The following is a 20,593-nucleotide window of genomic DNA, read 5'->3' on the forward strand; positions in this document are numbered from 1 at the left end:
AGGTTGGCCATAAAGTTTTGCTAATTTTGCATGTAGTCTGGTCTCTCCATCTACAATCCTCGATTCGCAGGTATTTTGAGGAAATTATATTCTTGATTGCACCCAGTGTTGTGAATACCGAGAGATGTAAACAGAATGGCAAAATTTTTATTGAATGTTACCGTCGGGACGATATAGTCAGTTCTCTCCGAGATATACTGAGCTTGTCGTAATAATAGACTGCTATGTCCATACGTTTTTTCCTTCCAGCGACCCGCTTCATTCAATCTAAATGCTCTCTTGGTTTCCATCTTCCTGATAGGTAGATCTATCGGAATAACGTGTGTCAGTGCGTTAATACCAAACTACCGATCCGTGTGATAGAATTGGTCGCCTTATACAACCATAATGTATTTATATATGAAAACGTATGCTGGAATTTCCCTTAGCTATGGTAGGATACAGTCCATGGCTCCCTGTAGCATTTTTGGAATGATCCCATCAAGCCTCGAAAATTTAAAAGGTGAAAAAGATTTGATTGCCAATGATGCTTTCCATTTCAATTCAACCGGGCTATTCGGGTCATGTTCTTCGATTTCGATGAAACTTAAATATGTTGCTCTCTGGTCAAAATAATGAGACCCGAATTTTTTTATTCGCCCGAAAACAATTTTTTTTCAAGAGTTATCGGCAATTTTGTTTTTCGGCTCAAACTCGATTTTTTTTAATTATATAAGAAAATTTTTTTTTTAAATGCCCATAACTTAGTCAAGTATGAACCGATTTTAATAATTCTGGGTTCAAAATGATCGTAATTACTTACACGAGCGACTTCATGCAGAAATAATTGCAAAGAAGTATTTGAAAATTTTTATTTAGCAAAAAAGAAAAAAAATTGAAATTTTTTCGAAATTCAATATTTCAAAAAGTGTATTTTTTTTTTTTTATAACTTTTTCCAAATCAAGAGGACACCTCAAACTTCAATTAAGCTGAATGCCCAGTAGCTAAAATGAGCTGTTTTTGAGTAATGAGTTTTTGAGTAAAAACCTTGTTTCGCACTTTTTGTTTTTTGCAAAATAAAACATTTTCAACTTCTTTTTTGCAACTGTTTCTGCATGAAGTCGCTCGTGTAAGTAATTACGATTATTTTGAACCCAGAATCATTCAAATCGGCTTATTTTTGACTAAGTTATGAGTAATTAAAAAAAATTTTCTTATATAGATTCTTTCCATTTCAATTCAAAAGGGCTATTCGGGACATGTTCTTCGATTTCGATGTAACACAAATATGTTGCTCTCTGGTTAAAATAATGAGACACGTATTTTTTTGTTCACCCGAAAAAATTGTTTTTCAAGCTTTATCGGCAATTTTGTTTTTCGGTTCAAAATCGATTTTTTTTTAATAATATAAGAAAACTTTTTTTTTAATGCTCATAACTTAGTCATTTCAATTCAACCGGGCTATTCGGGTCATGTTCTTCGATTTCGATGTAACTGAAATATGTTGCTCTCTGGTCAAAATAATGAGACCCGTATTTTTTTGTTTGCCCGAAAAAATTTTTTTTCAAGAGTTATCGGCAATTTTGTTTTTCGGCTCAAACTCAATTTTTTTTTAATTATATAAGAAAATTTTTTTTTAAATGCCCATAACTTAGTCAAATATGAACCGATTTTAATAATTTTGGGTTCAAAATGATCGTCATTACTTACACGAGCGATTTCATGTAGAAAAAGTTGTAAAAAAGTAGTGGAAAATTTTTTATTTTGCAAAAAACAAAAAGTGCGAAACAGGTTTTTTACTCAAAAATTCATTACTCAATAACAACTCATTTTAGCTACTGGGCATTCAGCTTAATTGAAGTTTGAGGTGTCCTCTTGATTTGGAAAAAGTTATAAAAAAAAAAAAATACACTTTTTGAAATATTGAATTTCGAAAAAATTTCAATTTTTTTTCTTTTTTGCTAAATAAAAAATTTTCAACTACTTCTTTGCAATTATTTCTGCATGAAGTCGCTCGTGTAAGTAATTACGATCATTTTGAACCCAGAATTATTAAAATCGGTTCATATTTGACTAAGTTATGGGCATTTAAAAAAAAAATTTCTTATATAATTAAAAAAAAATCGAGTTTGAGCCGAAAAACAAAATTGCCGATAACTCTTGAAAAAAAATTGTTTTCGGGCGAATAAAAAAATACGGGTCTCATTATTTTGACCAGAGAGCAACATATTTCAGTTACATCGAAATCGAAGAACATGACCCGAATAGCCCGGTTGAATTGAAATGGAAAGCATCCAATGCAACTTTCTCCTTGGTAATTATTTCATCTACAAGATGCTGTGGGTCATATTGGCTCCGCCTAATACTTTCACTTTCGTGGGCGCTGCATCTCGGAAAATGAGTGTTTAACAGAAGTTCTATCTATTCTTTTGTCGTAAAAGTCCAAGTACCATCTGGTTTTTTGACCCAAGAAGCCATTGAATGATCTTTGGAAAGTATAGGACTAAGTCTCGCTGAGTCCCTTATAGATCCGATAGACGAAGAAAACTTCCTCCAGCTCTTTTTTGGCTGTAATAGAGTTGAGAGTAGAAAAAATAATTTCTAGGAAACCGGTGTAGCCGTTAGCTTTGTATACCATATATTTATCTATTACAAAATTATTATTGGAAATGACGCATTCTTTGATGGATAAGAATGTGCAATGAATATTTATAAAAAAAGTTAAATAACATAAGTGAATACATAAATGCTTATATGCAATAATAACATTTACGATTTTCATAATTTACGATTCACATTACAACAACATTAATGACTTCCTATTAAATATTTAGTATCTTTGATGATTTTACGATATTTGTATTTTATTCTTACATCAATTTTTATGACTCTTTACCACGCTCTGGTGACCAGCCTCCATTGATTCACGCGTACAGTGTGTAGCTAAAAATAAGAAATTTACTAATGTATGGATATAGAGATGAATTATTGGCGCGTACACCCGTTTTGGGTGTTTTGCCGAGCGCCTCCTCCTCTTTGTGGCGTGCGTCTTAATGTTGCTTCACAAATGGAGGGACTTACAATTTCAGGCCAACTCCGAACGGCAGATATTTTTTATGAGGAGCTTTTTCATGGCAAAAATACTCTCGGAGGTTTGCCATTGCCTGCCGAGGGGCGACCGCTATTAGAAAAACGTTTTCTTCATTTTCGTCTTTCACCGAGATTCAACCTACTCTCTCCGAATTCAGTTTAAAAAGTGTTTTCTCATCCCGGCGACTCATCGGTTGAAACCACACCGAATTGAATTAGTGAGCAATATTTATTTAAATTTTTCGGCGTGAAAAGAAAAATTAAATAAATAAAAGAAAAACAAATAATAAGAATTAAATCAAATATAATAAAATGAAATGATATGAAATAAAATAAAAATTACTAAAAAAAAAAATAAACAAATTATTAATTAATGCAAATTAAATAAATATAAATTACAAAAATTAAGCAAAATGAAATGAAAGTATAAAAAATAAAATAAAATTAAATAAAGCAAAATAAGATGCGAGGTGGGGCAAAATTAGTCCAATTTTGTTTTTGAATAATTTTTTGCTAAATGAAAAAAAAACCAACAAGAAAGATTTTGAGCTTTACGCGCTCCATTACTTGTCTATTTGTAACACATGGGCTGAAAAGTTTTGGGCCTAACACATAGATGACACCAGCTTTATTGCATTCACCTCTTTTCCCATTAGTACTAACCTTAAAAAGACAGCTGTTAAAAATTCATGTTATTCTATTCATTAGTTCTTGAGTTCACTGCTTCTTAATGGGAAAACAGGCAGTTCAAGCGAAGCAATGGTTTAAAAAGTGTTGTGGAATGATCGAAAAGGGAAGTAGCGTAAGTTAGCGGACATGGCTGTTCACAGACCTGAAAAAAATTTCGCTCGAATGACGAGGTTGATCGTTGAAACTGAGGCCTATTTGAGGCAAAAGATAAATCGTTCTACAAAAGTGGTATTGAAGTGTTAGAGCGCCATTGTAATGATTATGAATAAAGCTAAGTTTGAACTAAAACAAAACGAGTTCTTTGTAAGGTCCGGGACTTTTCAGTCCATTAGTTAGACTGCAGCTATCTAGTTCACAAGTAAAACTTATATATTTTCCAAGAGGGTGAAGATAGGGTGTACAATACAATAATATAAAAAAAAATGCAATTAAGGCTATCGCCATGGCATATAATGACTTTTCCCCGTTCAGTTTTATTTAGTAGGACTTCCCAGTACCTGAGCGGGTTAAATCCCCAGGAGAAATGATCGTAGCATGGAAGGCAAAAACAATGCTCGATGAGATGAATATCGTGATCTCGAAATGTGCTGGATAGACGCACAATCATCCAATTTATGGTTAAATAGAGAAAAATTATTTTCTGAAACAGCAGGTTTTGCAATCGTTATCCAGGACCGAGTTATTCCTACCAGAAATTCCCGAAGGTCGATACATGGCGAGGTAATAGATAATAAGTGCCGAACCTGCTGGATGTAGCGTACTTGGACCCCGTGAATATGTCATGAGACATAACAATGTAGCAAAGATCCTCCTCCAACAACTTGCGATAAAACACGGTCTCTCTCTCTAGAAGAAGTCTTGTTTTTTAAATACGAACCAAAGACAATATTAACATCAAATTAAAAAATCGAAGTAATTGATATAGCGGTGCTTTTTAATCGCAACATCCAAATCACATACTCCACTAAAATATCGAAGTATGCAGCTTTCGCCATAGAATTAAAACGAATGTATAAAGCGAGGGAAGTGAATATAATTCCAATAATTATATCTTCCACTGGATTAGTGCCTAAGCTTCTAATTAAAAACTTGAAAAAGTACGACTGCCAACACCTTTTAGAAGAAATGCAGAATTCGACCATACGGGACACATGTGCAATAGTTCGTAGATTTTTAAACATTTAATAGCAATCTCATGGGCGTAGAACGTGCACTACGCTCTACGAGAGCACGATCCCTTGAACATATTATGGATTAAACTCAAATAAAATAAAATAAATTAAAATAGCAAGCATAAAATAATATAAAATGAAAAATTGTAAAAAATAAAAAAAAAGAATATTTTAAAAAATTTCCAAAAAATTCCCTTTTGCAGTGTTTTATTTTTATATATATTTCTATATATATACATACATATATACCATTGGCGCATACATCCTTTGTTGGGTGTATGGCCGAGCTTCACCTCCAGTTTGTGGTCTGCGTGCGTCTTGATGTTGTTCCACAAATGGAGGGACTTACCGTTTTATGCCAGTTTCGAACACCTAATGTTTTTTATGAGGAACTTTTTCATAGCATGTATTTGCTATGCGTATATCTTATTTTGCCACATACTGTTTATGGGTATGGTAGGCAAAAGCGAAGAAGCTCAGCAATTATGAACATAAAAACTATGTAGTATAGCAAACGAACAATTTGATTGACGTCATAAGCTTTTCAATATGTAGAAAAAAAACTAAATACATACTGAATATCGTGAATATGCCGAAAATTCAATAAAACTAAATTTACTTCAGTCAAATTACGAATATAAATATGTATGTACATATTTAAATTTTATGACAATCACCTCTCTTGCTTTGAATTCTGCTTGGTGGTTGGCTGGTAGTGTGCAAACAAAAAAATAGAAATAAAAAAGATTCCACAAGTATTTGCAGATGAGCATTTACATACATATTTACAATCTTTTTAATTCGTAGTGACACAACATTTAAAAGTAGTAATTGGGAATACTTTTATGGGCTCATAAATGTTTTTATGGCTCGATGGAACGCCGAGTAAGTAGTGGAGAAGGAGTTTCTAATTCAATTGATAAAATTTAAAATTAATATAACACGAAAATTGTTTGCTCAACTTCCTTTAAGTAGAAAGTTTCTGTTGATCGTTGTTTCTCAGTTTCGTGAAGCTAGATTTGCATAGTAATACCAGTGAAATTAGACCGCAAAGTTTTTAAGATTAATGCCGCTTACAGATTCGCCGAACGTAGACCGAAATTTAAAAACTACATTTCGGCCATTTACATTTTCTATTTAATTCTGATTTGGATTCCGTTGATAAAATGATAAAAATGTTTAACAAACCTTTCAACCATAAACACTTCTATCATTTGAGGACATTAAAAAAACAAAAAAAAAAAAACAAAAAGAAAACTAAATTTACTTATAAAGAACTCGATTTGTCCAGGTATTTTCAGATGGGCCCAGTTCACGTAAATATTTTGGTGGAAATCTTAATATACAAGATGAAGTCCAAAATAAACAAGACTAACAAGAAACGACAGGAGCTTTGTTATGATAACTTAGAGTTTATTTATTCAAAACTAGCTGTACTCAGCGCGCGTTGCTACGCCAACAACTGAAATAAATTTAAGAAAAATAACTTTAAAGAAAAATCAGTACACAAATATTCAATTCATTCTTAACCATTTTATTCATTTTGTTTATTTCGAAAAAATCGGTTGAACGGGGCAGAAGTTGCTACTCTGCAGCGCCACCTGGTAGCGAGTGGCAGCAATGAGCATATTCTACAAACCTTCTCCGTGGAAAAATACACATATTTGGTATACCAATTGAGTTCATTGAGGACATACAGACAAACATTCATTTTTATATATAAAGATAGTCCACTCTCGCCTCGATACACTGTTTTGCGCGATCCAAAAGCTTTTCGAAAGAGGGTTTCAGGTCATTGACGGGAATGTCCTTCAGGATGTCGGTAGGAGCCTTTTGGATATCCTCTACGGATGCAAAACGTTTTCCTTTCATGGCCAAATGCAATTTTCCGAATAGGTAGAAGTCACAGGGAGCAATATCAGGCGAATACGGTGAGTAATTGATGGTTAAAATGCTACTCAAAAAATTAGTCACAAGAATGGATCGATGAGATGGTGCATTATCATGCAATAAGGGCCAGCTTCCTCCTTCGCGGTATTCAGGGCGAATTCGACGAATGCGATGCAACAAACACTTCAAAACGTCAAGATAGAAAATTGCATTGACGATTTGGCCGTTGGCACGAACTCGTTGTGGACAATCCCCTTGGAATCGTAAAACCAAATGAGCATCGACTTGATTTTTCACTTCTCCAAACTCGATGATTTTTTGGATAGTGACGCGTCTGGAGCCTTTCATTAAGCACTTTGATGCGTAGTTTCAGGTTAATGTTGGAAACACTACGTTTCATCACCAGTTCTCGTCTTTTCTCGCCTCTTTAATGAGGCTTACGAATGTTGTATTCTGAGGAATTTTTGGTACTCAGTCAACTTGTGCGGAATGAAACGTGCACAGACCTTTCGTAAGCCCAAATGATCAGTTGCAATGCGATAAATCGATGTTTTGGGGACATTCAACCCCGATTTGATGAATTTCAACGATGATTTCGGTTAATTTTTGATAAATTTATTTGTTCGAAACTCATTTTTGTACCAATGACACAAACATACTGACACTTTAGACGCAATAATTTCGCTTCCAATGAACCGCTTTCACTGAAGGTCTGCTAGGAATGTAACTTTCAACGTACAAACTCATTAAAAGGATAGCGCCATCAAAAACATTTTTATGACACCTGTCTTGTTTATTTTGGACTTGACCTTGGATAATATATTTTATAGTCCCGGTGAAACCGCATTTTTTTTTTTGGGAAACCCCTTCTTGTGAAGTCCCCACATTTTTTTAATATTTCCAAAGCCTCGTAGCTAGTGTGGTTTTTTTAATTTATACTGCAAATCGATTGATGTCGAAATTGTTATAAATAAATAAATAATATTTCCGCACTTTTTATGCTTTAGTAGTAGAATTTACTTCTAGCCGTCTTATTTTTTATTGTAAAACATTTCGTTATTCAATTTATTGAAACATTAGCATTAATGATCGCAAATGTATGTATGTATGTACTATTTCGTGTTAGTGTGAAAACCAACTTGATCCAGGTAAGCAAATTTCAATGAGTAAATTATGTAGTTAAACCGTACCTGCAATTTTAAATAGCCCACAATGTGATTCTTACTTTTATCGGCTTGAAGTATATTGCGGATGTGTTTTTAAATCAGCTCCCACCTGTCAGAGAAATACATTGCTAAGTAAGAATTGCTTGCGCGTTGTGTCTTTTTGTGAACAACCAACCCGGTCTACTAGCTGATGATTGTCTACCTCATAGGCTTGAATTGCACACGCCCATTGTTGTCGCTATTTCATAAATTTATGAATCTTGCAAAGACAATGGCCATACAGCAGATGTACCTACAACTGTGTTCAAAATAATAAGAGCGCGACGAATTACTAAGTTTTAACTATTTTTCGTATTTAATTGTTTTTTTTTTATAAAAGTGTACTGCATACTACAACCAAAACCATATAACTCAAAGCTCCAAACTTTTTATAAAATTCAACTAATTAAAAAAGAAACTGTTATCAAAGTTTCCCCCTTTTTATTTAGAACTTTTAAAGAATGTTCTCTATATTTTGTTTTTTTTAAAAGCAAAAAAAAAAAGAATTCAAAAAAGTTTAAACTTGGTAATAAGTCGCCCTCCTATTATTGTGAACACAGGCGTACATTGTATAAACAAGCTGTCTTGTTTGCTTGTATACCTCATCGGTTGAGCTCTTGTAATTTATGTTACTATTCTCAGCATCTTTGCACATAATGCTTTTGTTTTTAAAGTCACGAAACTTTTTATTTCTAGATTTCAATGCTTCAAATTTTTTTTCAAACTAATATTTCCCTTGTTGTTGAATGCAGTTTTGTGGTAACATTTATGATAGTTTCGAAGCTTTATTCGAGTATACCACCTTGATCAAAAAGTTCCCAAAATATATTCAGAAAATTTAAAATAGAAATTAATTATCATCTTCTAAGTATTCCCATCAATCGCAACACTTTTATGAAAGCGTTTTATTCAGCTCTGGACACATTTATTGAACTCTATTTTCGGCTATCAGTATCGTCTTCGATTTTTCCATTACTTCCTTTCGGTTATTAAAGCACGTCATCCGTAATGATTTTTTGGCACAAAAACAAAAAAACAGAAAAAATCGCAGAGAGTCATATCAGGAGAATTCGATGGCTTTTGCATGGTATTCGTTTCGTTGTTGGTCAAAAATTCTCAGATAAGGATGGCAAAATCCAGGTCATTCTACAAAATCCACCAGTTGTTTTCCCACAAATCCTTTCTTTTTTGGCGAATTGCTTTACGTAGGCATTTCATAACGTCCTAATAACTTGACTGACCTTCTGGTTAGAATTCTTGGTGTACTATACCGTTGCAGTCCATAAAAAGCATCGTTTCCTTTTTTGACTGAAAACGACGTGACCTTTTGGTCTTGGTTTGCTCGTAGGCTTCCTAATGTCTGAATTGCGCGTCGTACTCATAAACCCACGTCTCGTCTCCAGAAATCAGCCTTGGAAATCATGTTTCTGACGATATTAACGCGCTTTCTTTTTTGCATGAAATTCAAGTCCGCCCAAATCATTAACCACGTTGTCCGTAACGGATCCATAAGCACTGTTCAAGTCCTCTGCCTCTTCCCTGGTGGCTAATTTGCTTTTCTTTCACTTTATTGATGTTTTCATCAGTTTTTGATTGCCCCGTTGGTCATGACGATTTCTTCTGAAGCGTTCATGCCTCACGTAAGCGGCTGTTTTCTTTAGCCTATCATTCCCGAAACAGTTTCTCAACATTTCTAAAATTTTCACACCATTGAATGCTTTTTTAACGCAAAATTTAATATAAACTCGTTGCAAATTCGAATCCATTTCTACACGCTGAGGTAGATCTACTTAGGACGCATAACTTTTACAAATGTAAAGGAATGCCGATAAATATTGGTAGTAGCGTTAATCAAAGATGTAGCAGCCTAAAAAAAAAGGGGATAGAATTCAAATCAGTTGGTTTAAGGCGTCACCTGGTGATTGTTCCGGGAACTTTTTGATCAAGGCGGTATGTGTACATATGCACGTATATAGGTAGGTTAGGTTAGGTTTGGCAACCGCATCGCTCATAGAGACAGCGATGCCACTTATACCACGAAATGGGTCCGTTGTGAGCCGCGGGGACTGGGCTTCCTTTCCCCTTCCATATTGAACCATCTTGACAAAGTGTAAAAGGTTGTTGATACCTAAAGTGTATAGATTATCTATATAGGCATGTAAACGTCTAATCTTCTTGCAAGATTCCCCATGAAACAATGTCCTGTGAGGGCCCCTGTTAAGGTCCTAATTTGAAGTCAACACAACTTTATAATATTCTTCGACAGACAGACAGATTTAGCCTTAGCTGTGTTTGCCTAGCAAATTCACAGGTATTCGTACTAATACATCTTTGATTTACAGAGCTGTTTAGTGCGTCCTTAATAAGAAGCTTACAAGGTGCGAGAGGTACCACCATAAATTACTTATGATTGGCATACAGGTACCTTCTCTTGCAAGTTGGCCAGTTTCCTGGTATCTCTCTGTGGCTTGGAAACCAGCATAAGATAATACGATATTGTTTGGCCATCTCATTAAGATATTGGCGACAAAGTAAGACACTCCTTGATGTTATTTGGGCAGCTTGGCAGATATCTGTTGATGATATTCTGTTTATCTCTAACAATTTTAAGGCTTCATGAATAGCGTTTATTTCCGCTTGAAAAACACTGCAGTGATCTGGTAGTTTAAAGGATTCACTGATAAAAAGCTCTTCTCAATATAACCCTGATCCCGGTGTCCATTTTAGATCCGTCCGTGTAGCTTTTAACGGGTGTGTTGGGTGATGGATCTTCTTCAAGCCATTCCAGTCTAGAAGGGATTTTCGTTAAGACACAGAGAATGGGAGGGTGATAATCACAATCAGTGGGTATATCCGTATAGGAGTCTAAGATGGTTCAATGTCCATGTGTGACAGTCTTCCATTGTGAGCTCGCTCTGAGCCTTAAAGTGGAACAGGCCGTTGAGTATGTTCAGATGCGGGTATGCTTTGCAAACGTTGCGGCGAACTTTAACTACTTATACAAGGTGGCGTAAAATAAATCATCGAATTTTATTTTTAAATAACTGTTTTAGTAAATACAAATATGATTGACGTACGACGCCATTTGCAACAATCATAAATCTGCCTAAGGTGTTAACAATGTTCGTCAGGGTAATATTTTTGTCATTGAAATTCAAATCGTTTGAACCGTTTCGGAGATCAGTCCTGTCTAACAGAAAGGCAAAAAGTTTAAAAATACATGCTTACATACGAATAACCAAGTAAATGGCTAAAAAAGTATTGTTTCTTATTTATGTACGGCTGGGTCTATTTCCTCGACATCGTTTCAGCAAATTCGGATTCTACATATAATTCTAAGAAAAAAAGTTCATTTAAGTATAGCTCTTAAGCCAATTTTGAGCATTACCAGAAGTTTATATTCTTTCAGGTTTAACTACTTTTATTCAAAATACGGATCTTGATATTCGAGGAAAGACACCATGAGCACATCAAATCTGTCATACGAGAATTAACATTTTCAAGGATCCGCCCACGCATTACTGCATTAAGTTCAGAAATCTCGATCCGAATGTTGTGTTTTAGCTCCGGAATAGTGGCTTATTCACACAAACTTTAAATTTCAAAAAACCCATCAAAAAGTAGTCTGATGGAGTTAGATCGTATGATCTAGGTGTCTAGTTTGTATCACTATTAAGTGAAAGTAACCGACTGGGAAACTTAGATAGCAATAAAGCAATGTTTTCCCGTGTTGTGTGACTTATGGATCCATCCTGTTGGAACGAAAGATCGTATATGTCTATATCTTCAACCTCAGGCCACAAAGAATCTTCAATCAGTTGCCTATATCGATGCCCATTGACAGTAACAACTCTTTCATTTTCTTCTTCGAAGAAAAACGGGTCAACTTTTCCACCAGCCCAAATCACACCAAACAGTAAATTTTATTGATTGTAATGATTTTTCTAAAATTATTCGAGGGTTTTCTGTGAGAAACCGAAATCATGTTAAAAGAACCATTTCACGAAATTTCTGCGTTGATAATGATCTATTGACTTAATTATTGACTTTGAAAATCCCTATGTAAAATTCGCCAAACAGTCGATTATTGACATCGTCGAGATATCCATACTGAAGGTTGTTCAGCAATTCTTTGCGCTACGGATCCAATATTCTGAACAAAAAATTTAATTTTTGGTCTACCAGTCCTTTTTCGATCTTCGCAGAACCCGTTTCTTTAAGTTTTTCCAACAACCCAAAAATCAACAATTTTGCGATATATTGTTTTAAAGACCATTCACCATTTTCATAATAAGTTTCAACAATTTTAAGGCGTAGTAAAATACTCGTAGTACATCTGGCTACTTGACTAACTAAGTATGGCATAAAAACAGGTACGCGTAATTTTTAAGTTTTGATCCCGTGCAATAAATTTCAACCAAAGGTAATCGATGAGTTGGGGGAAAAATTAAGTCAAAACCAGCTTTGATGGATCCACACAAAGGTGCCAGCTACAAATTGCAAAACAGCATATGACGTGGGCCGATAAGTGGAGAAATTTGATGTTATCAGACAAAAACAAAACGTAACCTGAAGTATCCTGATGGTTTTATTTACTACCGACGTGATTTAAATGGTCCCAAGTATTTTTCAACCAAGTGAAACATTGGGAATGGTTTTATGATCGTTTGGGCTAGATTCAGTTACCACAGCAAGACATTCATGCTTAAAATATTCGGACATATGAACTCAAATGGCTACATACATTTGTTGGACCAGGCCTGGATTAACTTTATGGGGAATCGCCACACACTAACGCAATATTTCAGCAAAATAACGCTTCGGCGGCCACCGTAGTCGAATGGGTTCGTGGGTGACTACCATTCGGAACTAGGAGTACGTTGGTTCGAATCTCCGTGAAAGCACCAAAATGAAACACGACCTGCCATTTGGCAGGCAATGACAAAACTTCGAGGGTGTTTCTGCTATGAAAAAGCTTCTCATAAAAAATATCTAACGTTCGGAGCCGGCTTAAAACTGTAGGCCCTTCCATTTGAGGAACAACATCAACTCGCACACCACAAATTCGATGAGGAGCTCACCCAAAAACAACCATCCTCCATTGGTGCCAATTATTTACGATACTCGTATATATATTATATAAGTATATATGTACATATGTATGCATTTGAAAGGTACAATATTCCGTATTCAAAATGCTGGCTGTTAAAATTCTGCTTTGCAAAACTCTGTATTAAACATTCTGAGAACTGGGTGGATAATAAGTTGAACTACAACCTTCGCAATTCTCAGATTTTTTAATACAGAATTATTTGCAGTACCGCATTTCAGAATACATCATTTCGCAAGAAAGCATTTTATCTAGTAAAATCAGTGTTGTTCCGAAGTGCAGATAATGACAAATTTCTGAGTATATTTCTTCCATTTGCGGAACACCATCAAGACGTATACCATAAATAGGAGGAGGAGCTCCGCCAAAGACCCAAAACGGGTGTGATTTCGGTGTAAACGGTTTTATTTCATTTCTCTACATGAGATATAAAATAGGTGCACTCATTTCATTGTAATACAGAAAAATAATAACATAAAAAGAATTCACGCCGCAGCTGAACTTATTTGCTATTTAAAATTTTTTTTATTTTATTTTTAAATTTTTTATTTCTTGTTTTTTAAAATTTAAAGTATTTAATACTTTTTTTTTATTTACATCATTATCAATGACAGCTTGAAGTCTACGTGGCATAGAGACTAATTCTGTATTCTGGACTAATTTGGTTCCACCCTTCAAGTATCTCCGTTTTAAGGTCAGATTTGTTATGCATGTCATATTTTCTTAAATTTTTCTTTAAAATCGGCCACGAACTTTCAAAGACGTTTTTGACTTTATTAGAGTGATCTTCGCGATCCCCGGGTTCAAACCCGAGCGAGACCATGAGAGGCCACCTTTCTTGTCGAGTATACGCTGGAAGATATAAATTTCATACGGCATAAGCGCTAAGTTTCCGGACCGTGTTATCTCTCGAAGAGGTGATCACAATTGGCCACCGAGATCTTGTGATTTAACACCTTGTGACTTTTTTCTTTGAGGCCACGTGAAATAGAAGGTCTACACCAACAACCCAGGGTCGATTCAAGACCTCAAAGATGGAATTGGTGAGGCTATCGAGGACATAGGGCAGCCACTTTGCAATTCGGTTATGGAAAATTTCATGAGAAGGATATTGTCCTGTAAGCGTGGTCGTGGTAGTCATTTGCCTGATGTTATTTTCCACTATTAACGGCATACCTTCCTCTTTATAATGAAATAAACATCCGATCATTTATATTAAAAGATAGCATTTTTCTTTGAATATCGTAAAAGCAATTGTGTGCAAACAAAATGTGTTTTTAAGAGTTCCCATTCAAAAGTTTTTAGGGGAAGATAAGGTGCCGTTAATTGAGTTTCGACGCCGGATTGGATAGCACTCTATAGTACGCACAAGCACTAGCCAGGAAACGGAAATAAGCGTCAAAAAGTAGGCACCAAAAAAAAACGCCAAAAAAATTGGGACCAAAAACGCCCCAAACCGTAGGCACCAAGGAAATATAACGCCAAAAAGTAGGGTCCAAAAATATATTTTCTACAAGTTTGCACCACCAAACAAGCGCAAAAAAATAGGCAGTGCTATTTCTCACTAGAAATTAGCAACCTCAAGAAAAAACTCAGGAAAAATAGCCTAAAGTGTATCTAAGATATATATAAGGTATAGCTCTTTCTCTCCTTTTCCTCTACGTTATATCTTTTTTCTCTCTCGCGGAACGAAAATGCCCAAAATGTTGCATGGCCTTGAAATTTAACTCTCCATTCTCGCTCGTCCATCGACGCCTAAGAAGTTTCACTTCAAAAAATGTTTTAAATTCTTAAAATTTTTTGCATATTGTTTTTATTATTGTATATACTTGTATAATAAAGGGCTGCAAAAACGCATTTGCTTCTTCTACACTTTCAAGTACTCTTTGCATTGTACTCTATTTTTCATTGGCAGTATAAATACTAATTGTGTTTCTTCTGTTGAAGTATATTAAATTGTGTACGCGTCTTGTATGATCACGAATAACAACTATTCCAAGCTAGAGAACTGCGATTGGAAAAAAGATTACTTGATTGCTTGTAGTACTTCCAAGTACTTTCGTATTTGCAATTAGTTTTGTTTGCGGCCTAACTGACGCATGCGCTGGGACGAGTGAAATTTTATAGTTATTAAATTACCAATATGCAGCTTGAAAACTTAAAATTTTGTTTCCTGTAATGAAATTATGATATAAGTGGATTATCGTGCTTATATATGTATGTACATATGTATATAGCATGTATGAAACCTTTCACATACCCTTTGCCTATGTTTTATAAGAAGATCGACCAATATTTTGATTAAGATTAATACAAGAATATAACTTCTATGGCTATCTATAGGAAATAGAACTAAATTGCTTTCAAGAGTATTAGCCAAACAAAAAAGATGGATCGACAGAATGCGCAGCTAAATATTTTGGTTACAAACTCATACATAATAAAATTTGAATATGAATCTCCCAATTGATTTTCTGCTTCAATAAAACTTTACGAAAACGTTCAACGCTAGAACAGGTAAAATTTTGGTCATAGGAACAATGATGTCAGTTTTTTTGTAGAAAGTAGATGCATACATACATGAGAAGTAGTCAGTTCTGTTTGAAACGGAAATTGCAAAAACTACCTGAGTGCTGCTAGGATATTTTTAACAAAGCATTGAGGATATTGAGTCAAAAGCATGAGTATGTTTGTGTCACCGGTACTAAAATGAATTTCGAATAAAGAGCTAATATACAAGTTTGTTTTAAAATCGATAAAACGTTTACCGAAACATTTGAATTGATGACAAATGTTTATGGCGATGATTGTCTATCTCGTGTCAGAGTTCATGAGTGGTTTACACGTTTCATAGATGGTAGTGAGGACATAAATCATAATCACTGAAAGCTCCATCGAAATTATTCGTAAATTTATCAAAAATGCACCGAAATCATCAGTGAAATATATGGAATCGGAATTGAATATCTCCAAAACATCGATTTATAGCATTTTAATTGATAATTTGGGCTTACGAAAGGTCTGTGCACGTTTCATTCCGCACAAGTTGACTGAGTACCAACAATTACACAGAATACAACATTCGTAAGACCTCATTAAAGAGGCGACAAAATACGAGAATTCGTGATGAAACGTGGTGTTTCTAACATGAACCTGAAACTACGCGTCAAAGTGCCGAATGGAAGGCCCCAGACAAGCCACCACCCAAAAAATCGCATTTGGAGAAGAGAAAAATCATGTTGATGCTCATTTGGTTTTACGATTCCAAAGGGATTGTCCACAACGAGTTCATGCCAACGGGCCGTCAATGCAATTTTCTATCTTGGCGTTTTGAAGTGTTTGTTGCATCGCATTCGTTGAATTCACCCTGAATACCGCAAAGGAGGAAGCTGGCGCTTATTGCATGAAAATGCACCATCTCATCGATCCACTCTTGTGGCTGAATGGCTCCCTGTGACTTCTACCTATTTGGAAAATTGTATTTGGCTATGAAACGAAAACGCTTTGTGTCTGTAGACGGCATCCAAAAGGCTTGTACCAACATCCTGAAGGACATTCCGGTCAATGACGGGAAACACTTTTTTGAAAAGCTTTTAGATCGCGCAAAACAGTGTATCGAGGGGGATTATTTTGAACTTCGAAGTTATCAGAACAAAGCTCCTGTCGTTTCTATTTTAGCTCAAGTTTGTTTATTTTGGACTTCACCTTGAATATAAACCTCCACACTTTAGATTTCCCAGATTAAATATCCAAGTTTCCCCGCTTTCATTGGAAGTTATGTGGCTTAGGGTGATACTGTGGCCCCAGGACAATAGACACAACGCAGAAGGTCCTAGGGACACCAAGCCATTCAATTTACAAACTCTTAGCTATATATTTACCGGTCATTGGACGATCGGCACACACGCAGAAAGGGTAGGTTTACCATTTAATTGCCATTGCAGAAGGTGTGGGGGACCTTTCAGAGAAGGAGACACTTTCTCTGAAGGTGTCTGGGTTTGGCAGTCAGACGATGTAACTGCGAGCTCCTTTCTTTCTTCGATATCCTGGGGTATTGCTCCAACCTAAATCCCATCAAACTTCTCCGTTATATCAGCAGCTCTAGTCGGTTGTAGATATCTGCCCTTAGAGGTCTCATAATGGTACCAAAACGACGCTTTAGTGCTACTTGGGTAGTGCCAAACTCGAACTTCAACCATTTTACCCTTCTACCTACCCAGCTGAGGCCCGCAGCTGCGTTTTCGTAAAAACTAAAAAAATACATTAAATAAAATTAAATTTTTTAAATAGAAACCTAAAAGATTTCAATTTTCTTTGTATTTAGTAAAGTGATTTTCTGTACGCAATATTTGTAGTTTTATTATACATGGGAAACAATTTTCAAAAATTCTCATAACCACACCATTTGATAAATCAATACTATGTACAATTTTCAAATGATGGACGATTTGGTCACTACTGAGCCTTAGAACCATTTTGACTACTCTTTCGATCAGTTTTTTGTTTTCCATGTTACTAAATTACGAAAGTTATCACGCAAAGAAATTCGTGTTGGTGTCTCATCAACTGGCTACAAGAATTTCCTCTTGACTCCATCATTTACCATTTGTTTTCTGCGCTCATAAATGTCCTTCTATTTACTTCTTAATTTGGGAATACTTGACTGACCATATGACAAGGAAATTGCCAATGATGTTTCTCTGTTCAGAGCGCTTGGTTTCTGATATTCCCAATTTACTGGGAATTTAATTTGCAATGGCCAAGCATTTGTCTTCAATATTCATCAATGCTTCGTTTTAAATGCCTTCTGTAAATTGCATGGTCATATTGGTATTATTGGTGTATACCATGCAAAATATCCTCAGCCATATACAATCGATATCCATCCCAAAACTCTTGGTTCATACTCTAATTGTGCTGCTAAGTGAACCACAGCTTGATTGCGTTCTTACATGGGAAATGAAAAAATTTGCCATGCAGACTTGTTGCTGCTTACGTATATAGCTTCCTGGTAGTGTGCAGTTTCATCGATATCGCATAATGCATTCGTGGAAATTTTTTCTGGTTGGATACCAAAAACTGTCATATCGCTGTCCCTATACATATAGATTTACATACATATGGACTGGATATTAGGCGGAACTGCAATATTCTGCTTTTATGTGCGCTATGGCCAATATGGAACCACTCAGCGGCTGTTTAACTCAAAATGACTATTTCGAGAGTTGTATAGGGTTTTTCAGTAAGAGCGCTTCAACTTTTGAACTTTTTTGAATAAAACACAAACGGTTTGACTTTTTTAACTAATTTTTTTTTTATTATCGAGTTTGAACATATACATTTAAGTATGAAATTCGATTTCTTTTGCATGACCACCGCGTGCACGTTTTACGAAGTCCAATCGTTGAACCCAATTTTCGACCACTCTTTTGCATAAATCGGCCGAAATTCCAGCAATTTCGCGTTCAATATTGGCTCTGAGCTCACAAATCGTCATTACTGTAGACCAATGACTTCACATAACCCCAATATTGTTACTGTAGACCAATGACTTCACATAACCCCAAAACGAGACGGCTTGTTAAATGGACCGTAAAATGGCCGTAATGCTCTTAAAGTAGCAGCAACAGAACGATTATTTTCATAAAAAATTTGGACGATTTGCAATCGTTGCTCAAGTGTGTAGCGTTCCATGATGAAATGTATACTAATGGAGTTTACAAATGACAAGCGAAAAATAAAAAATATTGCGTCGTTCGCCCTCCCTATCGGTAAAAAGTTGAAACGCACCTATTGAATAACCCTTTATATCTTGATGTTCCAAAGTAAATGCTTCGATTCGATGATCCAGCAAGTAGAGTTTTCAATGGCTACTTGTATGCTTCAGTTTGAGGTGAGCTTCAATTTGGAGAAGTGCTCACTTCTTTTCATTATCCGGACGGGTTTCAGAATTTTTATTACAGAGTTTTTGAATACATAATTTAGCTCCGTCCGAACCGTATTGTTCTCAGTCCTTCTCCATGGCCTTGGTGGCTGCCACTCCCTTCTTGACGGTACATTTGTCTTGAAGAGCTTGTCGAAGGTAGGTTTAGGAATAGAATAGTCTATTTCTTGTTTGTGACTGTTCAGAGTGTGCAAAATACAGGCCTGGCCAAACCGTCGTTCTTTCCATAGCGCCATACTTTTGAGTCTAAGCGCCGAGGCGGCGGCCACGTTTTTCCCTACGAGATTTAGTGCAGGTAAATTGATTAGCACTGCTAGCGCTTTGTTTGGAGTAGTCCATAAAGCATCAGAGATGCATAAAAGAGCTGTTCTTTGGACCTTACTCATAATTTCAGCTTAACTCGCCTTTTGAGCAGATGGCCACCATACAAGTATTGGCCTAACTACAGAAGTATAGAGCCAGTGCGTAATACGATGTGTTAGTTCTCATTTGATACCGACCGCTTTTTTGCAAGTATATAATGCAACGTTGGTTTTCGTTTCCCACGTGAATTTCCTGTCTAATATGAGTCCTAAGTACTTGACATTCTCTCTCAAAGGAATCTCCACACCCTTAAAAACCAGCGGGGAGATTATAGGAAGCCTATGTTTCCTTGTGAAGAGAATTGCTCAGTTTTTGCGGAGTTTTTTATAGAGAGTCCAGTTCTTAAGCGGGGCCATGTTAGAGCGCAGAATGTCCATACGAGTGTTAGGATATCTGCCTTTAACAGCAATTGCTAGGTCATCTGCGTATGTAGTGACGTGTCACCCCCTCTCTCTAGGGTCAGCAATAGCGAGTTTACCGCCAAAATCCATAGGAGAGAGGAGAGGACAACACCTTGAGGTGTGCCTCTGCAGACCTGACTGCTTAGAATAGTGCTGCCTAAATTAGTCGTTAGCTTCTTTCTGACGAGTATTGCTTCTATCAAGGCAACAACGTGTGGTTCAACTCCAAAGTCTTCTAAAGCATCTACTATAGCGCTCGTCCTTATATTGTTGAAGGCGCCTTCTTTATCTACGAAGGCAACCATGGCAAACTCTTTATCTGATAAACATTTTTCCACCAACCCGACAAGCGAGTGTAAGGCGGTTTCTGTAGATTTCCCCTTAGTGTAGGCATGCTGCGCCGAGGAGAACTTATTTATTGGTATAACGCCCCGTATATACTCGTCTGTTATCCTCTCTAGAATTTTGAGGAGGAAAGACGTAAGACTATTGGTCTGAAAGAAAAATATTTATTGGTGATTATTGAGCACAATAGATCTTTCAGGTCACAGCAGTAAATTCCCTCCACTTAGAGTTTTGCGTTTATGCACGTTAACATTAACTAACTTTTCTTTACAAATGCTTATTATTTTAACATTTTTCGCTCAATTCTCTCACGTAGCTTCTGTTAAATTACGAAACTGCAAAATTTCTCTCAAAATCCACTTCAAACTTCGTAGTCTCTGTTTCTAATATTATTAAATTGTTA

At 35.8% G+C, this 20,593-nt stretch overlaps 1 protein-coding gene across 1 annotated transcript in view; it reads left to right on the top strand.

Annotated features, from left to right (window-relative positions):
- LOC128862410 (eukaryotic translation initiation factor 5B) overlaps positions 1-20,593 on the top strand; it is a 138,660-nt gene that overhangs the window by 64,069 nt on the left and 53,998 nt on the right. The gene's annotated exons all lie outside the window — the stretch shown is intronic.

This window comes from Anastrepha ludens, chromosome 4, assembly GCF_028408465.1.
Source record: "Anastrepha ludens isolate Willacy chromosome 4, idAnaLude1.1, whole genome shotgun sequence".
NCBI classification, from domain to species: Eukaryota; Metazoa; Arthropoda; class Insecta; order Diptera; family Tephritidae; genus Anastrepha; species Anastrepha ludens.